Source organism: Microcebus murinus, chromosome 5, assembly GCF_040939455.1.
Source record: "Microcebus murinus isolate Inina chromosome 5, M.murinus_Inina_mat1.0, whole genome shotgun sequence".
In the NCBI taxonomy this organism is placed as follows: Eukaryota; Metazoa; Chordata; class Mammalia; order Primates; family Cheirogaleidae; genus Microcebus; species Microcebus murinus.
In genome coordinates this window covers 74,756,473-74,782,176 of record NC_134108.1, presented here as the reverse complement: position 1 = coordinate 74,782,176, position 25,704 = coordinate 74,756,473, and the positions used below count along the sequence as shown (strand labels likewise).

At 38.6% G+C, this 25,704-nt stretch overlaps 1 long non-coding RNA gene across 1 annotated transcript in view; it reads right to left on the bottom strand.

The window, feature by feature from the left end:
• LOC142870956 (uncharacterized) overlaps positions 1-25,704 on the bottom strand; it is a 311,203-nt gene that overhangs the window by 55,672 nt on the left and 229,827 nt on the right. The window contains exon 4 of the long non-coding RNA XR_012919305.1: positions 7,799-7,927. This is a non-coding gene — a long non-coding RNA (uncharacterized LOC142870956). The remainder of the gene's footprint in view (positions 1-7,798; positions 7,928-25,704) is intronic.

The following is a 25,704-nucleotide window of genomic DNA, read 5'->3' as shown; positions in this document are numbered from 1 at the left end:
TTTTTCTCCTGAGCATTCAGAAACAAAAGTGGTATTTGCTTGAAATTCTAGGAATCTTTCTAGAATGAAAGATTCAATGATTTAAACCTCTTCTGACCAGCAGAAACAGTAATTGGAACTCAGCGCCCCTGATAGCATAGTGAGCACATCTGGTATTTCATTCCTACACGCTACTACAGTGAAGGGAAAGCTTTAAAACTGGCTTTAAACTTCTGGGCATGTATCCAGAATAATTGAAAACAGGGATTCAAACAAATACTTGCACACTTATGTTCATAGCAGCATTATTCACAATAGCCAAAAAGTAGAAACAACCGAAATGTCCATCAATGAATAAATAAATAAAGAAAATGTGACATATGCATATAATGGAATATTATTCAGCCATAAAAAGTAATGAAGTTCTGACACATGCTACAACATGTATGAAACTTGAGGGTATTATGCTAAGTAAAATAAGCTAGACACAAAGGAAAAATATTATATGATTTCATTTATATGAAACATCTAGAATACAGAAAATTTATAGAGACAGAAAGTAGAATAGAGGTTATCAGGGATTAGAGGGAAGAGAAAACTGGGAGTTAATGTTTAACGGGCACAATTTCAGTCTGGGATGGTGAAAACATTCTGGAGATGGATAGTGGTGATGGTTATATGACATTATGGATGTCTTTCATGTCACAGAATTGTGCACTTAAAAATGATTAAAATGGCAAACTTCATGCTATGTATATTTACCTCAATAATTTTTTATTTAGTGCTTCATGGCTTCAGAGATATCATTTACAGGCATTTTATTGATCAAAGTAAAGTGAGACTGTCGAATGGTATTAAAGATTTTTTGTCATTTTTTGATACTAGAAAGTATTTTTTGTGTGTTTTTATGGTGTCATTTTTGCTTTCATAGATCATGCTCAACACTCTTTCGTGTACACTGCTTAGTACAGGCCTTAATCATTTCTCACCTGCTCTATCACAAAAATCTCTTAGGTTTCTCTCATTCCATTCTTTATTTCATTCTCTACAAACCAATAAGTTTGATCTTCTTATACCTTAACTCTTATCCCTCCCTTATTAATCTTCTATGGCCCCTTAAACCCACCCATTAATGAATATTTTAGGACAGTATATAATTCTCCCCAAATACTTAGTCTAACACCTAACCACTAGTGCCAGCCTCCTACTTGTTGCAACTCTGTTTCTGCCAGGCTGGACCACTTGTTGCCCTGCCTTCTCCACTTATATCATTTCTTCTATGTGAAATACCTCCCTGCCTCCCCAATAGGGCACCCCTTATGGTGACATCAGACTGAGACAGCCTGAAACAGCCATACCCACAAGAACGATGTCCCTAGCATTTGGCCCTAAGAGGTGTGTTCCTGACCAAAGTCCCTCTTCCTGTGAAAAGGTTAGAAGAGCACTACCACAACATGGGCCATGACTTACTATTTTTACGTTTCCATTGGAGTCCAGCTCCTCAGTTGCTTGGTATCACCTTCCTTCAGATATAGCATCGTCAAACAGGTTTCAGTCGTGTGTTTCTCTCCCTTGGGAGTTATTCTGCTCTCTCCTTCCAATTCACTAGGTGTTGATTTCCAGTTTCACTTTTTTTTTTTTTTTTTGCATTCATTTTTTTTTTTTTATTTTGGCATATTATGGGGGTACAGATTTTAAGGTTTCAATAAATGCCCATTTCCCCCCCTCCTCCCAAAAGTCTGAGTCTCCATCATGACCATCCCCCAGATGGTGCACATCTCACTCATTATGTATGTATATACCCGCCCCACTCCCCCCTCCCACCTGCCCAATACCCTATTACTGTAGTACCTATGTGTCCACTTAGGTGCTACTCAGTTAATACCAGTTTGCTGGAGAATATATCTGGTGCTTGTTTTTCCATTCTTGGGATACTTCACTTAGTAGTATGGGTTCCAGCTCTAACCAGGAAAATATAAGATGTGCTATATCACCATTGTTTCTTAGAGCTGAATAGTACTCCATGGTGTACATATACCACATTTTATTAATCCATTCTTTGATTGATGGGCACTTGGGCTGTTTCCACAGCCTTGCAATTATGAATTGTGCTGCTATAAACATTCGAGTGCAGGTGTCTTTTTTGTAGAGTGTCACTGGATCATTTGGGTAGATGCCCAGCAATGGGATTGCTGGATCAAATGGTAGATTCACTTGTATCGCTTTAAGGTATCTCCATATTGCTTTCCACAGAGGTTGAACTAGTTTGCAGTCCCACCAGCAATATAGGAGTGTTCCTCTCTCTCCGCAACCACGCCAGCATTTATTGTTTGGAGATTTTTTGATAAAGGCCATTCTCACTGGGGTTAAGTGATATCTCATTGTGGTTTTGATTTGCATTTCCCTGATGATTAGAGATGTTGAGCATTTCTTCATATGTTTGTTGGCCATTCTTCTGTCTTCTTTAGAAAACTTTCTGTTCAAGTCCTTTGCCCACTTTTTAATGGGGTTATTTGATTTTTTCTTCCTAATTTTCGTGAGTTCTAAGTATATTCTAGTTATCAGTCCCTTATCGGATGCATAGGATGCAAAAATTTTCTCCCATTCTGTAGGTTGTCTGTTTACTTTCATGACTATTTCTTTGGCTGTGCAGAAGCTTTGTAGTTTGATCATGTCCCATTTATTTATTTTTGTTGCTGCTGTGATTGCCTTTGGGGACTTCTTCATAAACTCTTTGCCCAGGCCGATGTCTAGGAGAGTGTTTCCAACTTTTTCCTCTAGAGTTCTAATAGTTTCATATCTTAGGTGTTGTTAGAGGCAAGGACCCTCAAAGACCCTCAACTCCCCTATGACTTGTCCTACACACGAACTTCGCCCTGGAAAATTCCAGCTATAGCTCCAAGAAGAACGCAGTCCATGACGTGCTGACCACGGAATGCTCCAGGATGTGTTGACTGCAAATGTTCCGGTTGGAGATGAGTAATCAGTCAAAAACAAGATACGATAAGACACTGATTAGGGCTAATCAACCCAGACCCAAGCCTCATCATCACTACTCTATTTTTTGTTTTGACTTCCTTGTTTTTGTATGCCTATAAAACCCACTAAAAATCTAAGTAAAGCAGACCTTGACAACCATTTGCTTGGTCTCGTTTCTCTCTCTCGCTCATCTCTTTCAGGCACGGTCCCCCTCGCCCCCGCGAGTAACAGAAGGTCCCGCGGGCCGGGACAAGGTGTAAGTCTGTTATCCAGCGTGAGTTGGTTTTTGTGAGAGGTGAAAGGTGTGGGTCCTGTTTTAGCCTTCTACAGGTGGCTATCCAGTTTTCCCAGCACCATTTATTGAAGAGGGATTCTTTTCCCCAGCGTATGTTTTTGTCTGCTTTGTCAAAGATGAGATGGCTATAAGAGGATGGTTTTATATCAGGATTCTCACATCTGTTCCACTGGTCAATATATGACAGACCCATAGCCAACATCATACCGAATGGGGAAAGATTGAAATCATTCCCACTTAGAACTGGAACCAGACAAGGCTGCCCACTATCTCCACTTCTGTTCAACATAGTGCTGGAAGTCTTGGCTACAGCAATCAGACAGGAAAATGGAATCAAAGGTATCCAAATAGGGGCAGAAGAGATCAAACTTTCACTGTTTGCTGATGATATGATATTGTATCTAGAAAACCCCAAGGATTCAACCAAGAAACTCCTGGAACTGATCAATGAATTTAGTAAAGTCTCAGGATACAAAATCAATACACAGAAATCAGAGGCATTCATATACGCCAACAACAATCTAATTGAGAACCAAATCAAAGACTCAATTCCCTTCACAATAGCAACAAAGAAATTAAAGTACCTAGGAATATATTTAACCAAAGAGGTAAAAGACCTCTACAGGGAGAACTATGAAACACTGAGGAAGGAAATAGCAGAGGATGTAAACAGATGGAAATCCATACCATGCTCGTGGATCGGCAGACTCAATATCATCAAAATGTCTATACTACCCAAACTGATCTACAGATTCAATGCAATACCTATTAAAATCCCATCAGCATTCTTCACAGATATAGAAAAAATAATTTTACGCTTCGTATGGAACCAAAGAAGACCCCGAATATCAAGAGCAATTCTAGGCAACAAAAACAAAATGGGAGGCATTAATATGCCAGATATCAAACTATACTACAAAGCTGTAGTAATTAAAACAATATGGTATTGGCACAAAAACAGTTTCACTTTTTAATGGAAACTGTACTCATGCATACACATTAGCTCACTGTCACTTACCTAATGCAACATACTAGCCCATGCAACCTTTAATAAGTTCTTTTATATGCATTCTCCTAGATTGTTAGGTTTATGTAACACTGCCAGGTGATTTATTCCCCATTCCCAGTACCTCTGGGAATAGCTGGAATGCAAACTTTTGCTTGCCTCAATGTGATATTAAGAAATTTGTTATCAGAAAAATATATCTATCTATATCAATATGTCTATATATCTATATCTACCTATCTTTCTATCTATAGAGAGTGAGTTTATTAATTACTATGTAGACATTGAGGATCATTAGATTCTTTAAAATCTAAACTTCACTGCAACCAATACCAGTTTGGTTATTCATTCATTTTATAAAGCACATACTAGGCATTGTTCTAGATTTAGAGGCACTAGAAATAATTATAAACAGTTTCCTACTCTCAAGTAGCCCGTGATAGTAGAAGAGCTATAGATATAAAGAAAAACATTTCATTCAATGTTTTAATTCACAAAGGACTAGGTGGGGTGAGGATTGGTAAACAAAATCTAGTCTGGAAATTTATGAAAGTTCTCCCAAAGATCTTGATTCAAAACTGAATCTTCAAGAATAAATAGTGGTATAACATAAATAATTATATTTAAACATAGTATTAATAATAAAGAACTCTAATAATTTGTGTAGAAACATTTAATCTATCATCCAGACCTTCTCTCTGCTTAGGGATCTTCTAGCCATATAGGTATGAACAGAGAACTCCAACCATGTTTTCTCTATTTTCAACTAATTAATCTTTTGAGGTCTGATGACAGTTTTTCAGCTCAGCTCTCTGTGGCCAACAGTGAGGATGGGAAAGCAAGAGTGTGTATTTCCAGTATATAAAATCTAAATAATTTAGGACTCACATGTTTGCCTTGGAGGCACCATAGAATTTGGCCATAGTCTATTTGGAAGGAACAAGACAATATCCTGGAAAAGATAATAACAAAAACCTCTCCTTCTGCTCATTTTCAGTAAGGGGATTTTCATGGTGATGGGAATGGATAGCGATTGTAATAAAACTGAGGCAGCATTCTGAAGAAACCTTTGTGACTGCTTCTTGCTCTATATCAGGTTTATATATGGACTTTGCTGACATGTAGGGCATGTGGAACATCATGTCGCTACTATAATATTCACATAGAATCTACTTAAAATTTTCCTGTGACTTTGTTTATATTCTTTTAAGTTACCCTGGAGCTGCAAAGGGTCACAACCACCAAAAATTTGGAGGTAGTTATTAGTTGCCATAACAAGCAGAAATCAGTTAATTAAGGAGACGAAAAGGTGAGGGCATTTCTGGAAAAGCAAGGACACAGAGGTATGAAGTCACATAGCCAGCAACACACCGCTTACCAGGTGCTAGTTGCAGAGATAATGCAACTGGAAATAGGTAGGGGATGACATAGGGTCTTTTATTCCACAGTAAGAAAATTGACAATGTAGACAATTAAGTGACATTGAAGGTTTTAAGCAAGGTAATAAACATCCTATTTGTGTCTAAAAAGTTCAGTTTCTTACTTATTTAGAAAATGGATTTGAGGGGAAATAAAGTCTGAAAGTCCAGAGACCACTTAGAAAGGCAGTACAGAAATTCAAGTTAACTAGAACAGAGGTAGTAGAAACAAAGAGATAGAGATGTATTTGAAAAACATTTGGAGATTGATTAGATGTGGTTGGTGAGGGAGAATGAGGTCTCAATAATTGCTCCAAAGTTTTTGGTTAGGAGTATTAGGTGAATGGTATTACCACCAGTTGGAATAAAGATTGGAAATGACTTTTATAGAAGAAAATATTAATAGAGAGTTCTGTTTGGACTATGCTGAATTTGAAGGGTATATGAGGCATAGATAGAACTGAGGTGTTGAGTGAAGAATCTATACATAAGAAAGAGACTTATCAGGAACAAGTACATATAGTACTCAAAGTTATGAGGGCAGATGAGATGAGCTTAGGAGAGCACATAGATGGAGAGAAGATAACAGTGGAAAATAGAATACTCACACCTAGAAGACAAATACAAAAGGGAGTAAGGATCTGGGAGAAAAAGACAGCATACTACAGTCAGAGAATTCAAATTCTGAAACTGATTGTTTGAAGAAAGCAAGATTAGCAGAAACAAATTCAACAAAGAAGCCCAATAGTATGTAGACTGAACATGCCTTTTGGCAATTAGTATGTCATTGCTGACTTTACAAAGAACAATTTCATAAAATGGTGGAGGGAGAGGGCAATTTCAATGGGAAGAGAGAGAGGATGGAGATAACTTCTTTCCTGCCAGTGCATGAAAACTGTGGGTTTTGTTGCTTCTGAATTCAGCATCCCACCATGCTAAGGTCTCTAAATGCAAGGGCTCAATCTTAAAGAAACTTTTGTTGCTGTTGTCTCCCTTCTTCTTGTTTCTTTGTTAACTCTCTAAACCTCCAGTTACTTGGACTGTAGATTCTGTACATCCTCTCTTCTGGGAAGCAGCAGAGAACACAAAAATCTTTCAACTGCCTATTAATACCTTATCTCTATGGAAGACATTTCCACAGCAAGAGTCTGTTAGATTTTGTTGGAGAAAATAGAACTCAATATCTTTCATAGTTATTCATCATCTTATTTTCCTTCTTGCTTGCTTTTCTTGTTTTTCAGGAAAAGGGAGACAGACAGACAGACAGACAGAAGATAGAGACATTGATAGAGAGAAGAGAGAACGTGTGAAAGAGCTCTTCCTGGGAGGCCTTTGCAGCCCTTCTGACACTCACCAGCTCTCTAGTCATTAAGCCCCATAACTGTAGGGGCCATGAATATGTTCCTAACCAACTGAGAAGTGCTCAGTAATAAGTAAATGAATGAAAAAATTGCATCTCTGTATCAGTCTTGTTACATATATTTTCATGTTTCTTTCCTTGTCTAGAATATAAAGTCTTGGAAAGCAGGAGCTGCCTTATGTTTTGCAGCATTTTTGTGCCTTATGCTGCACTCGACTGTGAACTAGGTAAAGAAATTTTTTCAGCGATTGAATAAATTCACACAGCACTATGCAAAATAGAAGAGGGAGTATTCAACACCATGAGACATATACCCAAAGAATGAAAAATAGTTTCTCCCCTTAAAATTGAAATTTAATTGCAAAAAACTAAGTTAACATACATGAAAAAGTTTGGGGAGAATGTTAACACTGTCTGATTCTGGCCATAAAACCGTTCATGGAGATTAAAGATCTATGTGCCCTGGAATTGGCAAGAAAAGTTTAGTAGAAGAGATAAAACTTGAATTGACCCTTTGAGAAGGGTCTGGCTCTTCAGTTAGTGGAGGGAGTTTAAATACAATACCTGGCTTGCTAGGACCAAATTGTAAGAGAAGAAAGGGGTCCCAGGGTGGATTGGACAGGGACAAGATTGGCAATGAGGACGAGAAGGAAAGCTCTTCTCTGTTGGAGAGGTAGGAAAAGATGACAGACTCTATGAGTATATTTCAAGCCTATATTCCTTTCTGTTGAACATGGCATAGTGAAATATGTTGTACTTACTGTTCACTGGCGTGAAATCCGAGTTCCTCCTCAGGGTGTCATGGTAGAGGCAGTGCATCAAACTTGGCAGGGCGCTCCTGCTTCTTGCAGTCAAGCATGCTGATGCTGGCGATGAATCTGGGAGGCAGTCTCGGGGAAAGACACAGGAACAGATTTATTTTTTGGTAACATTTATTTCCTCTTGGCTCATCAATATTGATACAACTGATAAAACACAACAAGCAGAGAGAGAAAAGTCTCTCTTCTCTCCAAAGAGAAGAGATGGGATGGAATGTAGCCCAGCAAAATGTTCTGACTATTTAAAGTGGAAACACTTGCAATACAGCTAAGTCTTGCTTTGTGCAGATGAACAATAACATAATATTTTTGAAATAACTCTAGCAGGAGTAACCGTGCATGAATAAAGGAGTCACTAAAACTCAGTGTTCTTTCCCAAGTATTTTTATTTAAGAATAAAACCCCATTCTATAATAATAATATAGGAAAATGTTAACTGTGCTGTTTATGGTGCCTATGTGTATTTACTCTATTTTAAAGGTTCACCTATGAATTTCATTTTGACAGTTAGTAGAATTTTAAGAGATCATCACTCTCCCAAAAATATTCTTCACAGGGTATTAGTTTGCCATGTCCATTGTATCCAACAAAGAAATTACTGTCACTCATTAACAATTCTCATGGTGCTTGGCATATAGTAGATGCTCGATAAATATTTGTTGAATTGAATTATCAGGAAATTTATTTTCTTTGCAGCTAAACATATAATATAAAATAACTAATTCTTAGAGAAACATCTTTTTTCCCCAGGCCCTCAAATTCCAGAGCTTAGAATTTGTTTTGTTCGTTTTGTTTGCAATAATAACAATGAAATACAATCATAATCATTTATTCTCCTCTACTGGATTGTAAATCTTGCTAATTTTGTTTGTTGCCTGGTATATAGTAGGCTTTCAATAAATATTTGTTAGAATAATAAACAAACAAAAGTGACCTCTTTGACATCTGCAAGTGTGTATAGGGGGTGGAGAGACAGAGAGAGGAATGTTCTTAGTACTTTGATATATGTATACATTTATCTCCACAAACCAAACTGTACTCATAATTTTTTGTGGAGGCCTCTTCTGACTATCCTGCTTTAGAACTGCCAGAAATGAACAGAATTAGAATGTATCTAATTCTAGATGGCCTGGACACAATTCAGAACTTTCAGGAATTAATTATATCAACTCATTTATTTCCATTTGTTGACCATAGAAAATTTAGTTTCTAAAAAGTTCTAAAGGAATTCCAAATTTAAAACAAAACACAGCAGCAACAAACTAAGCATTAGTTCTGATTTAATAATATTCTTACTCAAGGCATATTTAAATAAGAGTGCATGTTCTGCCTTATTATATAATATGAATTTTATTCAAGAGCTCTTGAATACATCGATTAGAATGAAAATCCACACATAATAAAAGAAAGAGTACTTTTCTAAAAGTTTTTCATCATGATTCTCTTATCTTAAAAACTTTCTTTGGCTGTCCATTATTTGTAGCAGTTTGAAAAAATTTTAAACTTCAGAATAATTTCTTCAGAGAAAAGTACTTGCAAAGAAGCAGCAGTATGTAAAACAGATTACATAACAGAGTTGCTAAACTGCTAAGCGGTGGGGGTGAAGGGGTGGGGAAGGGGTGGAGGCCTGAAGATTCAAGGAACCCTGCTATCTGCAGGGAACTGGGAGCCAGAAAGAGCATAGTTGTAAGCACAGGCCTCCGCTAACTAGACTGGTCAGTAGACCTTCTAAGCATCAGAATTCTCACCTGTAAAGTGGAAAATATCCCCTACCTTGTGGAATTGTTGTGAAAATTAAATCAGATAATTATTGGAAGTACTTAGCGCAAAGCCCAAGATTCAATAAAAGATCACCAAATGGCTTTGTGGCAAAAAATTTTGACACTCTGTCCCCTCCCCTTGGATCTTTGTTGACCACTATAGTGAGCTTCATACACATGCACACACACTTCACTTGCAGCCAGGACTTGTGCTTACTTTTGGAGAACCCAGGCGAGAAAGCTGAAGTGCCTGAAATTCATATCACCAGTATCACCAACCCAGCCCATGCCACACGGCCCTAACTCAAATGACTAGTAAGTGCAGGAGTATTTAAGGCTTTTTTTTTTCACTCTCTAGTGCCTCTGCAGAATCAAAGTGAAGCCACTTCTGGAACTTAGCTTAAGAAGCAAGCTCCCTTCCTTGGTTTTCCTGGGTGTGTTCCCTTAACAAAAACACTTACTTGTAAATCTTCGCAGGTTCTGCCTCTGGGGAACACAACCTAAGTGGGGGTCAGGGGGTGGTTACTAGAATGGCATACAAGGAACAAAATAATAATTCCAGTCTCATTTTCACACACCTGGCCCCATTACATCTGCTCCTCAGCCTCCCTAATTCAGCTGCAGGGAAGCTGTGGGGCTCCAATAACCCACGAATGTTCAAACCTCTTTTCTTTCCATTGGGAGTGCCTTTTCCTCTGAAAAACACTATCTTCCTTCAGAACCCTATTCAAATATCCCCTCCTCTGCAATACACCCAAAATCCCAGCAGAAATCACTGCCTCTTCTCTTAAATTTTATCCACATCTCTTCTATAATGTATCATATTATAACAGTGCATGTATCTGGGAACTCTGAGAACAGTTAGTCCTACTTATCTTTACATTTCACACACTTCCTTTCCAGCCATCCTCCTGTCTGCCCTCACCCATGTCTCCTATGTGACAAGTCATTTACTTAAACCCTTAGAACAAGATTGCTTTGGAATTTGGTACTTTTCAAAGCTTAGAATGGTATTACAGGTCATGTACCATATCTTGAGGAATAGTCCCAGCAGGTTCTGGGGCAGCATTCTCAAAAAACAAATACATTATACTTTCTTCAGTGAGAGAAATGTGTATTCATACTAAATGGGATAAATAATAAATGCACATAACCTCATAGCCATTCAGGTCAAGTTTTGCCATTAAATGAATTCTATTTTTTTAGAGCTCTTTGGATTTCAGATTTATGGATTAGAGGTTGCAAGCCTTTATAGAAGCTCAATATGTGTTTATTGAATTGGGTTCAAGAAAACATCCTCCCATTGTTTTCGCTTAATCTTCTTTTTGCTTAAAAAAATTAAAAGCAACATTTTAAAAAAGCCCCTGGATACAGTTGGATTTTTTCCTAGAATTCCAGGTAAACTGCCAAAATCATCAAATTTTTTCACCCAATTCCTGGAGAAACAAATTGTGCTGCTTTGCTGCCGCTCTAAGTGCTGGGACCTGTGAAGCAAGGTCTCCTATGGTAGTGTATAAAAATTGCATAGCCTGAAATACTACTAACTTGACTATGAAATCTAAGTCCAGCAAATCCCTTAAATGTGCCTTTCCCTTGGTTTGCACTTGGCTGATAATTATCTCACAGGCATGAAAGCTAAATCCCCAAAAGAGATGGAATCATACTTGATCACTGGAAGCATCTTAGAGGACACCTAATTCAATCCCTTCACTTTATAGATGATGAAACCAAGGCTCAGAGAGGTTAATTGACTTTCCTGTGTTCATACAGTAGGTTAGCAGCAAAGCTGAAACCAGAATTCAGGTCTCTGGGGTGAGTCCGTTTTTCTCCACACTATATTGCCTCAGTAGAATAGGAGTTCTTTCATCTCTGACCCTTTAAGTCCTGCTATGCCAAAGGCTCACTTATCCTATTCTATTCTCCAAATAATAGCATTACATGCATGGTGTGCTTCTTGAGTTCTGATACCAAGACTGTCATTTGAAAACAGTGATCATAGTAAGTTTTTCTTTACTGAGCATGTATAATATGTCAAGGTCTACACTCAGGGCCTAATAAAAAAAGATATAAATGGAAGATACTATTGCTATAGGTAATTATAGTTCTAACAGCATTCATTAAAGGCTTAATAAACTTTTTGAAAGTATTCTTAGATTTTTAAAAAAAATTATACTTACAGTGAAACAAACTGCAATAGGCTCATTAATCAAATTCTTAATAGGAAAGTCCCTTATGAACCCTTTATTGAAATACTGTCACACATTTAAATGCTACACATGTTTTGCTGGCCTTGTGCTATCACTTATATAGGGATTTTGAATTAAATTCTAATCATGGAATTTGAACATGAAAATATGAGTTCAGGGAAATAACTGTTATACATGCATATACCATAAAATGTCAACATGATCTTAAATATTACTGTCTTATTTTAAAAATTACAAGTGCTTCCCCAGCATCAAGTAACATTCAACCTCACACATTTCCAAAAGAGGAAGTGCTCTTTTTAGCTGAGTTTTATTTATGGAAAAATTGATTTGCAGGAGGGATAAAAAGAACTTTGCATACCTACTTCCTATCACATCATAGTATCTACAGAGGATTTCCTCCTCCACTGACCACCCTCCTCCTTCTCTACTTTGAGGAAGGTGAAGAGAAAGACGTAGAGGGCAAAAAGCAGTCATGAGTTCATACCTTCCAGACTATGAAGACACAGAGGGTGGGAAATAAAGCAATGAAAAACTTGGAACATCAGTGCCCCTCCACCTCAGACCATTTATGTTACAAATAAAATAAAATAAAATATTATTCCATCAGTTTATTCCTTTTTTAAAAAAAGTACCAGTTGTCTTCAGTGAAAACATATGAACCCCTCTAACAAGTCAAATCTACTGCTGGCTTGGACTAAAATAAACAATTGACCATGACAAAAGACTATATGTTCCGATATCAAAACTATTCTGTAACAGATTTTGTCCCTCTCATAATTATCAAAGCAGAGCTCCAGACACCAGATTGCTGCTCTTACCAAAGTCAGCCACAGGCTGCAAAGTAAAAGAACAAATACAAATTAACACAAACCTAGTAACCTTACAAGGAAAAAAACAGAGCAAAGAATGTACAAAGCAGAGCTCCAAATGGATGCAGGAAATTCATCTGCAAGGAAATATTGCAAGAGCCCAAGAGGTGAGGTCCAGGCCTACTGGGTCAGGAGCCGCTGGGCAGGAGGTAATTGTAACATTGATTCTTTCAGAGACCATGCCAAGTCTCATTTGAGTTTCTTAAGAGAGTGGTATAGCTGCATGTTTCATTTCACTAATGATCAAATTTCCCAACCAGTGTAATTAGGCCAATCAGGTCACTGAGAATTCTTAATTAATGAGAAATTCAAAGGCAATTTCACATACCACCTATGTCTAATTTTCTATCCACCTATTGCTATTCATTTGCAGGCAGCAAAATCTCTTTGAAATGTTTGTTCCAAAGTAAAACGTTTTTACCTAAATTCGTCTTCATATGCCTGGTTTCTTATAACTCACAGTTCCAACCTCCCCTCTCGCCACTTCTAACCATATTATATGAAATGCTCCATTCTGTTGATGATAGGAATAACAAGTATAAAGTGAGAAGCACAAACTTGAAGCATCATGTAGGCAAAAGATAATATGAAGGAAAGATCTAAATAAAAACAAATGCAGTGATTTTGTTTTGTTTCTTTTTCCCCCGCTATATCTTCCATACCTAGGAGAGTACTCAGCACATAACTGGTACTCCATAAATACTTACTGAATGAATAACCATCTTGTTCTTTACCACTTACACGTGTCACATCATCCCAAGTATTGCCTTTTAAAGTCCATTAGCTTTCTTTGCCAGACACACTCAGAAAGGCATCAACCCTGCATGACTGCTCCACAGAGCAGCCATCTGCAGAACATCTGCAGCATCACCACCACATGAAACATTCCCTAACCCCAAATAGATGTCACACTCATTATACTATGTTGGCTTCCTTAAAAGTGTCTCGCAGTTCAATCTACATGTGTCCTAGAAGTCACTTTTCTATGTCCATGTGAACAATTGAGATTTGACTATGTAGCAGCCTGGGTCTACCCAGGAGGTAGAAACCACACAGTCAGTTTAACAGAGGAAGATAAACATAAAGAACAATTAAACTAGGAAAAAAGTAACTATAAGACATAAGAAAACTCAATATGGTATCCCAGGGCTAAGAGAGAGTACTCAAAGAAGGACAAACTTCAAAAGCAGTCCCCTCTCCAAGGCTGGGGTTCAGACCCCACTGGAGAAGGTATATTCCAGCTCAAGGAAGACCAGAAAAGTTTTCTGACTTGTCCAGCCTAGAGGTAGTCCGCAGTCACTGGGCAAGCAGGAAGCACCCCTCCAGAGTGGTGAAGAAGAAGTGACCAGCAATCAGCAGTGAGGATGTGCAGGAGGGGTCACACTCACCCAGACTACAAAGGGAACCTGGGAGCCAGTGGGAGTGAGAGGCAATCCCAAAGGGCACAGGTGCAAGCAGGAAACCTTTGGGGTACCAGTTCCCAATTTAAGAGGAGCACAGAAAGATTATCACCAGGCTGAAGGTGCAAGGTAGCTGAAGACCTCAGGCCCATGGATGGGTCAGACCTCCAGCAGATGTTCACACTCAGACTCTGCTAAGACCTCCCACCCCCACCTTCCTCTGCTACAGCAAATAAAAGCAGAACTCCTTCCTTCTGCAATATCTCTCCAGCGCCCTCTACTGACAAAGCTTAATGTCATGCATACTGTTAAAGGAGGGCCACTCTAAAGGTATTCCCTCTATTATCACACGACATACATTGAAGGATAAATTTGGAGCCGAGGGGCAATAAATTAATAATGGCACAGACTATTACCTCAAAAAATAACACCCGTGTGCTTGTTTTTGTGCATGGGCCAGCTGATAAGTAGAAACATTTCCCCATTAGGACATGATGCAACCTTCAGAGAACTGTTTTTCTAGAATATGCATCTCTCCAGACATTACCTCAAAGTTAACCTTTAAATTGGGGGCAGGTTTAAACTTAGAGCCAAACCAGGTTTGGGAACATTTTTCTTCCCAAATATATCCATATATATTCCCCAAATAACCAATTGTCTTAAATGGTGACAAGACCCTCCCAACAGTATAATGATTAAAATTATCATCAAGAATTAATTCATTTCCATTTACCTGCCTGACATCCATGCCCATCGTGACAAAGAGACATTATTTTTTCCCTAAAATTACACATTTCAGTGACTTGATTTTTTTCCCTCACCAATGAAAGTATCATACCTGTTGCAGTAAATAAACCATCCCTCATTGTTTTGATCCTTATGTCAAAGGACCCTTTGGTTGTTAGGCATGTAGAAAGTACACATGCCTCCAACAGCAGTAACAACAACAACAAGCATTACAATCCTTTAAGTATTGGCAAACCCTTCAGTGAGTTTTCATATCTGGTGGAAACAATACAAACATGGTCATTTCTAGAAGTTCTTCTCATCTCCAGATCTTAGAAATGACTCTTCAAGAAGTCAGTTTAATCTTTCATGTACTGCCTTTGGAGTTTCTGAAAGTGAACATTCCTGACAACTGCAAGACAGCTCCAAAATGTTAAACACAGAAGAATGATGGAGCTTAGGAAATCTCACCCCAAAATATGACTTTTCTTTTTAATTAAAGGATCTCAGAGATTAACAGGCCCTTGGAAGAGGCTTTCTCTCTATCTGCATATACCATAAACCAGACTGACCTGATCAAAAGAGCAAAGGGGTGCCCAAATGCAATACCTGTCTCCCAGGTTAATTTAATTTGTGAAAGAGAATCATTTACAAGTCAATCTGTCTCCCCCACCCATTTGTCCTCCCTAGCACCATTTGTCACCCCTAAACAGAATTGCCTGTAATCCACATTTCCCCTCACCTACAAAAATGCAGGTATAAAAATATCTGAACTTCATGAGGATACTGAGTAATCCCTATGAGATTCTCCCTACGCATGTGGTAAATAAACCTATTCTCTTATTTCTCTGTCTTAATTGTGAGCTGGTCTTTTAGAGAATTTTCCAGGGAAAGGGCATGCTTCCCCTCCCCCTACAAGAGAAAAACAAAAGGAGTCAATGTTTAGTTCTTAAAACAATCTAAATATAGAGTTTGTACAGCTATTCCTCTTTCCCCAAAAGAAGTAAATATGAAAAAAAAACCTTCAGGTTACTTTGGGACTTTGGGACTATGGGAGGAACCAGAAGGCCAGACTCATAAATCCTATTAAATATTATTCTATGACATGACCTTGAACCCCCCTTTACCAATCAGCAAAGGAATACAAAGCAAGGACTATGGTAAAGGCCTAAAATTCTGTAAAGGCATAGGCTTAGCTAAAAGCAAGGATAATAACCAGCAACTGTCCCCTCGTTTGCTTGATAATAATCAGCCACAGTCCCCCTGTTTTCTTCTCTGTAATTGCTACTCTGGAGTCACACAGCTGGTGGTCATAAAGACTCTTAACTTTCTCCATAGGTAATATCACTTTTTTGAAACTTAAAGGTAGCTTCTGAGATATCTTCCAGACCTCACATTCCAGTGGATTGGTTGGCCCACCCAGAGTAGTGGCCCATAGGAAGAAACTGACTCAACTGGAATTGTGACCCCAGCCCAGGAACTGACTCAACCCAAGAAGATGATTTCTACACCCCTATAATTTTGTTCCAAACCTAACCAATTAGCAAACCCCATTGCCTAATACTTTACCTGCCAAACCATTCTTAAAAACCCTGTCTCCCACATTATCAGGGAGGCGGATTTGAGAAATTTCTCCCCATCTTCCCACTTAGCACTCTGTGGAATTAAACCCTTTGTCCACTGCATCCCTGACTGTCTCAGTGACATTGACTCTTCTCTGTGTACCAGGCAATACAACCTGGTAGGGCAGCAACAACCTTAGGAAAGAACTCCAATAAAACTTATGGAAGTATTAGGGCATAAAATGAAGTACTTATCCCCTAAGAGTTAAAAACATCTTGAAAGAAAATAATCAGTTAATAAAAGTAGGTTCCCATCTTGAATTTTCTAAACTAATCCTGATTATAACATGCTTCCTCAAGTATCCCCATAGCTCATTTATAAATGTATTTGTTTTAAAGCAATTCTCACTTAAATTATCCAGGCACAGATCGTGGAGGAAGATTTGAATTCCCCTTGCAAAGAGGTTTTAATAAATTGTTTTTTACTGCCCAGGGAAGGCCTGGAAAAACCTGGTGAAAGTTAATGAAGTATTTTCTTGGTTTGTAAATTTTTATATTTTCAACTGTTAATTTATTAAACAATTGTCAGAACCTATAATTTCTTACAGCCCTAGGAAACCCCTTTGTGCAAATACCTGCAACAAGTAACAATTAATGAAAGGCTAGAGGCAAAGAACATATGTTTTGATTAGTTACGCCATATGTGCAACTCAAATTCCAACTATGTAGCCAGAGAGGAGTATATACTATTTAGAGATCTAACCTGCAGGTGTGTTAATTTCTGCTATTAAAACTCCAAGCTCTCTTTAATAAACCGAAAAAAAGCAACTACCCTTATTGATTTCTAATTATCTAGTGTGTGTTTTCTGACCAGAACTAGTGAGTGCCTATTTCTTAAGAAGTAGATAATGGTTAAAACTGTATAGTTCCACTGTATGATTGGGCCATATCCATGTTTAAGAATTCAAGAGTGTTAATTGAATAAAATGGTCATACTGTGTATCTATATATAAGTGTAATAATGTTAAATTTAACTTTTCCTGTTTTCTCAGAGTTTCTAGAGAACAATCAGTGAAATATCACTTACAGAGGACCTGCTAAGTTACTGAGAACCAGCTTTGAAACCCTCTGCTATCACTCACTTTGAGTCTCCCATTTTCCAATAGCAGAAGGAACAGGCCATTTCCCATGCCCAAAGCAAAGAAAAACAGTTTCTGAAAACAACAGGGAGAACAGGAGTTTAGGGGACACAGAATCTTGCTACTGACTGTCACCTGGAAAAGTCTGTTCAGGAGGAGACTGCAGCTTCTCCTACAGACAAGAGGAGGAAAGAGGGCTAGGGTGGGAACTGTAGTGAGCTGTACTTCCACTGAAAGCAAGGTGTTTGTTTCCCATGGACCAGATATGGGTCCACCCAAAAGCACACCTGATACCTGGAGGAACAAGGTATTCCCAGAGAGATTGCAACAAAAGTCTGGTGGGATGGGTCTCCAAAGAGGAGTCTCAAAAAATGGAGGGATTATTCACGAAAGAGATCTACAAATGGAGCCACCCAGAAAAACACTCTACAAGAGAAAGTCAGTATTGGGACACTTGCCCCTATTGACAGCATTTTAACAGCCAAGAGAAACTTTCCATCACCCCAGCTATATATAAACCTTTTATTTCCTTTACCTGTCTCATCCCTTCTCTACCCAACCCAACACCAAATGAACTAGAAGCACTGAATGAGGAAAGGAGGAAAGTATCAGAGGGAGTAATGAGAAAGATAGACTACACCCTTCATCCCACTGCAGATATTGGAATCTGAGTGGAGCCTGACCGAAGAAAAGGTTGGATCGCATGAGATTATGAAATTTCTAGACTAGACCAGACTTTTCAACTCTTAAAAAATAAAATAGTTCCACATGCAAATGCCTCAAAGTAATTAAAAAATGGAACCAAACAAAGGCTAAATGGGGAACAAAGTATCAACTTTGTTAATAGCTTGATGAAGGCCATTAAGTACCCCAGAGCAACGATCTAATGAAAGCTGGATGGAGACCATAACTTATACTGGAATCCCTAAATGAGGCTTCTTGCTCCCCCAACCAATGAATCCATGGGTATGAACCCTCCAAGGGTGAGACCTCACTACTGCAATCTAAGGAAAGTCCAACATAAAGTATACACACCAGTACAAGAACAAAAGGAGGAAGAGAGACAGCAGGAAAGACCTCATCTACCCCCAGCGTCCAGCACTATGTGGCAGGTGCTATCTGGTTCATGTCTTGGAAACAGCCCAGTATAAGCTGCCATGTGGAAAAGAGGAAGCTGAGGATCTTCCTGCAGGAGAAATGAGGGTCCTGGGATGAAGAGCAGGGAGTAAAGGAGCACTCGAGAGACCGGCTGAGGCTAGAAGGACTGGGAAAGCCAGTCCACTCTCAGATCTCAGGAGACAGCAGGGGCACCTGCACCTGAGCACACTGCACCCTTCCATATGGTGGTGCTGCACCACATTCCCTTGGTGTAAACACATGGCCCTGTGACTGTCTAAGTCTGACCATTCTGAGTCTATTCCTTCCTCCCTTAAGGGCAAGGCTTGGCAAAAAGTAGCAGGAGGAGAACGTTTTTCTCCTCTGAGGGCAGAAAGAGCTCCCACAACCTTACTTGATGGCTTTTTAAAGAACTGCTTATAAGACTAGACATAGCTTTTTTGAGGAAATTACACTTTGACTAGAGTGAACGGTTTGTCTGAAGTGACCTAATCAATATCTCTACTCCCTACTTCCCTTTGTGCTGTGAACACCTAATGTTAGCTAATGATACAATTCCATCACCCATTATAGCAGCCAAGTTTCAAGCAATCTAAACCTCATCATGTCTTCTAACCTACTCTAAAATGACTCAAATAGTAAGACAGCTCTTCAAATCATATTCCTCTGTGAACATCCTCTGTGAACAAAGCTCACAGAGGAAAATAATTGTGTTCCAATTTGTAATGATACTAAACTAAATTGCATTAACACCTGTATAAAATGCACAATCTCAATCATTCTGACCAAAATAACATAAAATCAAGATGAAAAGTTCCCAACATTTTGGGTTCTTCACATATATCAATGATACAAACAATGATAACACACTTTTACTGAGTGCTTATCATTTATCAGGCACCAGAGCTAGCATTTGATAAGCTCTATACTCTCTATATACTCATAATAATCCTGGACTCTACTATGTTTCCATTTTCAAGAGGTGAAACCATTTAGTGATTACAAGTCACTTATCCAAGGATATACAGCTATAAAGTGGTAGACAAAAGACTTCAATCCAGATATTTAAGCTTCACACCAAAGCCCCCTCACTAGAATGGAAGCTTTCCTGGGTTTTTATTCCTAGACTGCTACTGTTAGTACTTTAAATAAAATGCTAAAAGAAGTACTGTTTGATCCAGCAATCCCATTACTGGGCATCTACCCAAAGGAAAAAAAAAGACATTCTGTAAAAAAGACATATGCACTAGAATATTTATAGCAGCACAATTCACAATTGTAAAGATGTGGAAACAACCCAGGTGCCCGGAGTGGATTAATAAAATGTGGTATATGTATACCATGGAGTACTACTTGGCCATAAAAAACAATGGTGATCTAGCAAGTGACAAAAATGGAAAAACAAGCACCACAGGTACTCATCATCAAATTGGTATTAATCGATCAAGACTTATGTGCACATATAGAAGTAACATTTATTGGGTGTCGACAGTGGGAGGGGGGAGGAGGGGTTGGGTATATTTATTGGGTATACAGTGTGCACCATACAGGGGATGGACACTCTTGAAGCTCTAACTTGGGCGGGGCAAAGACAATATATGTACCCTAAACATTTGTACTCTCATAATATGCTGAAGTAAAAAATTTTAAAAAAACATTTTATATTTGTGATATAAAAAGACAAGCATGCCTGAACTAATTGTTTTCTTACTGGTAATTACTACCTAAATATAACGGGCCATTTTGAGATATCTTAAATCAGGGAAGAAAGAAAATGACTATGCAAATCGGCCTTTATCAGTATTTGAAAACCTTTTGATGAATAACATCATTTCTAAGACAGTAGCTTAAAAAGTTGATTTTATTTATTATATTGGATATGTGCTTCTGGGTGGGCAATATGTTTTTATTTTGCTTTATATTTTTAATATAAATTTTACTTGAATTAGAAAGATGGAGAAAGGGTTTTAGAAGGTGATATTTTTGTGTGTATGTTGTCCTGCTAAATTTCACATATTTATATCAAATGATAACAGAATGCTTTTTGCCCTTTGTTATATTGATATATATATCCTGTATTCTTATCATGTTCCTGAAAACAAGAACCTTGTACTTTCCCTCCATGGAGCCTGACTTAGAAAAATCTTAGAGGATGTTAAATAAAGAATTATTGATTGCTTTATCTCATTGCTAAGGATTCAGAAAAGGAATAATATGACCCCCAAAAAGCAAAGGTAGATTAGAAGAAGGTAGATTAGACAGAAGTTCGTATCTCCCCTCCCATAGCTAAAGTGCCCACAACACAGCACTTGCTCCCAATCACTTTAAAATCAAAGAGTGTCCTATAAATGCATACCCCATGGAAATGGTGCAAACAAGAAGCTACTTTCCAGGTAGTCAATTATAGACTGGAATAGACTCCAATAAAGGAAAGATGATGCCCTTTTGCTGCTGGTGCCTTGCCTCAAACAGCTTTGGTCATACTGCACATGTCCTAGAGGAACCATCTGAAGACCTGCAGTGCAAACTCTGGAGAGGAACGGCAGAACCAGAAGACCACAAAATATACAGAGGGGAGATGGCCAGTGAGTTCACAGGTCCATTCCCTACTCCTTTTATTTCCTCTCTGCCTTCATTCAGCTGCAGAGAAGATGCTGAAAATCAGGGCTGCACTGAGCTCCACTGGACACAAACCACCCCAGAGCAGATGTGTCAGAACTGACGCATGGCCCTCCATCACTTAGCCTGGAGCTCCAAGTGGGCTCTGGGAACAGCCTCAGATTATTTGAACCAATTACTGACTCCACTTCCAAACCCTTAGCAAGCACAGGACTCTCAAGGTAAAATAAGGGAGGTTTTCCTGGGAGAGTATTCCCCAGGTCCCCACAGTGTGTTCTTCCACGGATGCTGCGGTGAAACATCAACAGGATCTGGGGCCTATCCGCTTACTGATTGCCCGGAGTGCAATCCCAAGGTGATTTTCCATTCTTCTTGGGAAACATACCAGAACATTTTCCCCTTGGCCTAATTTTAAACACCTGAACTGGTTCAGAAAGTAGAAGACCTGACACACCTGATGCCAGTTCCTTTCCCCAAGGTGCTCTTCCTGTGCCTGCCTAGGGAATGGGACCAGGTGAGCTGTCACATTTATTCTGATTCCACTGTAGCCGAGGGCATCAGCCCATCTCACAGAGCCCTGGAATCTTCCTGCCACTGCCAAACTCTTTTCCTCTTCCTGGCACATGAATATGAAGTACACAATCACATACGAAGGCTGAGACTTGGAGAAGTGAATGTTAATTTACATTTCAAAGGTGTTTTTCTCTGTTTCAGAAGACATATCATCTGCTCATTAAACATCCACCTAAAATCAGCTCTGATGTCGAGTGGACCTTGATCCACCTCTTACAGATTTGCTTGAGAGCTTTAAGCCCTCCTAATCTCAGACTGGTTCATATTTGACTGCTAAGGTTTTAGCTGAGTATTCAGTTGCAATCATCATTCCATTTGATCACTTAAATAGAGAAATGCATTTTTTTCTCTTCACTCCTTTAATCTTTTCCTTATTAACAAAAAAGGCCTTAAGTCAAAAAGTGGGCAGGGATATAAAGTGAATTACTGATCTTTTGGAGAAAAGCTCTATACAAACATAAGGCTTGATTGTATCTGGTCCTTCTAAAACTGAGCTTCCTGCCCTTTACAAAACTTTCATCTCCTTTAGGGCTTTATGCATAATTGAAAACACCCATATTTGTGTCTTCTTAAGTACTTTCTATATATTTTTAATATTATAAGACAGTCCAGTGGAGTGGAGACAGATTTCCTGGGATCATATCCCAGCTCTGATAATTCTTATATTTCTTAACCTTCCTATGCCTCAGTCTGCTCATCTATAAAATGGTCACATAATAATGCTTCCCTAATAATATGTACAGAATAAATTAATATATGTAAAGCATTAGAACAATCACTGGCACAAGGTTTGGGTCCTATAATGTTAGCTCTTATTTCTTCAAACAATTTGCTTACAATGATATATTTTAAAAATTCAAAATTAGGTTGAACTCTAAATTTTTACCCTCTTTCTGGCTATTTATCATTAGGACATGTCTACCTTAGCATTAAGTTTCAAGTGTATCACTTTGAGGAAACTGTTTAATTAATTTTTTCTTGAGTTTTGGTCCTTCATCTATAAAATGAAGACAACAGTGATGCTTGCAATTCTGAGAGCTTCCAGCCAGCCCAAGGCAGGATGAATAACGCCTGGTGGGCAAGGTTAGTGTGGAACAGACAGAGCTGCTCTGCTCAAGGCCACAGTATTGATGATCAGGTCAACAAAGTCTAGCCTGGGACCTCCAAAAGGCAGGCCCGGGACTGGTTGAGAAATCAACAAAATAGGTCAGGGAGAAAAAAAAATACAAAAGTAAAAATAATTACATTGAAGCAAATAGGAGAATTTTAAAAATTTTTGTTGGTCCCCAAACCAAGTTCCTTCCTGCATCCAATATTCCCAATATCTGCAATAACGTTAAACAAATATGCAAAAAGATAAATAGTTAAATGCTGTCTTAGGAAGAACCAGGTTTTCTAGTGGAGGAAGAAAGGGGATTAATACATAAGAGCTTCTTATATATTAATCCTACAAGGGAGAGGGCAAAGTAGAGGGTTTGGCCACAGTGCAAGATATCTGGATGGACCGGCACGGTCCTCCCTTGTCCCATCCAGAGCCCCATCCACCCCTCTCTCTAAAGGAAACATATTGGGAACTGGCCCAAGAGTCCTATCAAAATTGGGCACTAGACATAGTAACCAGTCAAGATGATTTAATAATTATCAGCACAGAGAGTTAGTCAAGTTCTCACAGAACATGGGTGGGGCTGGCTGCTGACAGGCACTGCTCAGGTCTCAAGGGTCAAGCTCAAAGCAGGGGCTACTTTGACCTGGGCAGGAGTGCTGCTGTCAGTGGGTTTCCAGCTCAGACTATTTCAGTCCTCACTGCCATCTGAATCACCTGTGGATTCCTTGCTCAGTAGCTCTAACAAGCTCTCAGGTGATGCCACTATTGCTGCTCCCAGAATCACGCTTTGTGGAATGGTGGTCTGGTCCTCTGGGTAAGTCCCTCAGAGAGAAAGTGTTTTGACAGGTAGTGATCTCAATCTGAGATTTTGCAAGAAAGAATAGCTCATGTATTGCTAGGTCTTTTTGGAGCTCTGTACTGTTGAAAGGGTATGGATCCTTTTGCCCAGGTTCAGTCTGTAGGGAATGGGTAGATTATTCTCTTTCTCTCATGAACTTGTGTGTTGGAAAATAAGACATTGGATTTCCCTGCAGTTTTTTTCTGAGTGTCTTGCTGACCAAAGACTTAAGAGCTGTTTAGGGTATGTCTTTCAGACATGTTAGAAATCCCCTTGAGATTATGTCTCTCTTTTTACAGGTCAGAGTTGTCAGATCAACCCTGGTGACCAGATCAAACACTGGGCTTGAGCCAGAAGACCCAGATGTGGCATAATATTACTAGCATGGAAATGAATAATCTCTAAGGACTCATCCTGCTCTAAAGGGACATGGTTCTAGGTTCTAGTTTCTCTCATCCATGTATGGGGAATTTTCATTTTTGTTACTGTTTTCATTGGAGTTAATGCACTGTACTCAGAAAAGAAGGGAGGACATCCATACAACATGCTCATTCAGTAGTGAAGGAGACGACACGCCTTCTTGAGACACCTGATTATAAGTAGTTTAAATAAAGTGTGCTGTTAACCAAGGGAAAAACAACCTCCTGCAAAGCCTGCTTTAAAAACTTCTGCACACATAGTCATATGAATTCACCCATTTTCTATGGCATAAACAAAATTTGCTTTTCCTCTTTACTTTGAACACTAGCATATAATCATTTTGATCAAAAAAGATAGCTATCCAACAGTCATCTCCTTCAAGTCTTCACTCTCCTGTTTGTTTTCCCAGTAGCAACCATCATCTTCAGATCTTTTCTTCTTTTTGTTCACTGAAAAACTTAGAATAGTGTTTGGCATATAGAAAGCACTCAAAAAAAACCTAAACCACCTTAAATCTTCTAAATCAAAACCCCTGATTTTATTCCAATGGGAAGAGAAAAAGTAAGATGGATAAAAAGAGAGACACATTTATGCATATAGATCAAATTTTTACCTATGCATTGCACCTGCTGGATAATTAAAAGGCTTCAGAGTTTTAGAATAAGCTTTACTAGGGAGTCATACTAACTAGTGTAAATTGTTTCATTTGAAAGATATTTGGAATTCAAACAGAAGAAAGAGTTGTAATAAAGCAGTTTAGTGCAACAGACTTAGTAATAGAGGAGCAGAGGCAGATGAGGGTAACTTTTTCATTTTTTCCCCCATTTTAACTACAGACATCTGCCTTATTCTTTATTTGTCAGTATTTTTCCATCTCTGAAGACAACAGAATCTTGATAACCTCTCAAATACTGACAAATCAAAGCCGAGCAGCATCAAGGACTCTCGCATATCCACAAAGAGGAAATGGTGGAGATAAAAGTCGAAACGAGCCCTTAGCAATGGAAGGTGTTCATGTCACCTGTCCCAGGAGTAACTGAACAGCACCATCATTGTCTCTGCTGGCTTCTCCAATTGTTGAAACCTGTCTAAGTGCACTGCCTCCTTCTCCCATGCCTGCTTCAATTCCCCACTACAAAGCTTTTCATTCAATCATCTTATGTGTTCTAGTGCCTTAGGAAAGTTCTCTTTCACGCAGAATACATCACTTTAGGTAGCTGGAAAAATGTTCTTTTTATTACTGCATTTATCTCTCAGTAACCCATTTAATAATAACAATTATAATAACATCTTGAATTTAAACAGTGCCTTTAGCTCTATTTTTTTCATCAGTCAGTTAATATTTCTTTAATAGTTTTCTTCCATTTAGATCTTGGAATAAATTCCATTTCCAGACAGGCCAGTCGATAGTAGCTACTGGGTCATTCCCAGTGGCATTACTGGGTATTAATTTTCTGCATAGTTTCTTATCACTCTCTGATTATAGCTCTTGTTTAGCTATGCATTTGTTTG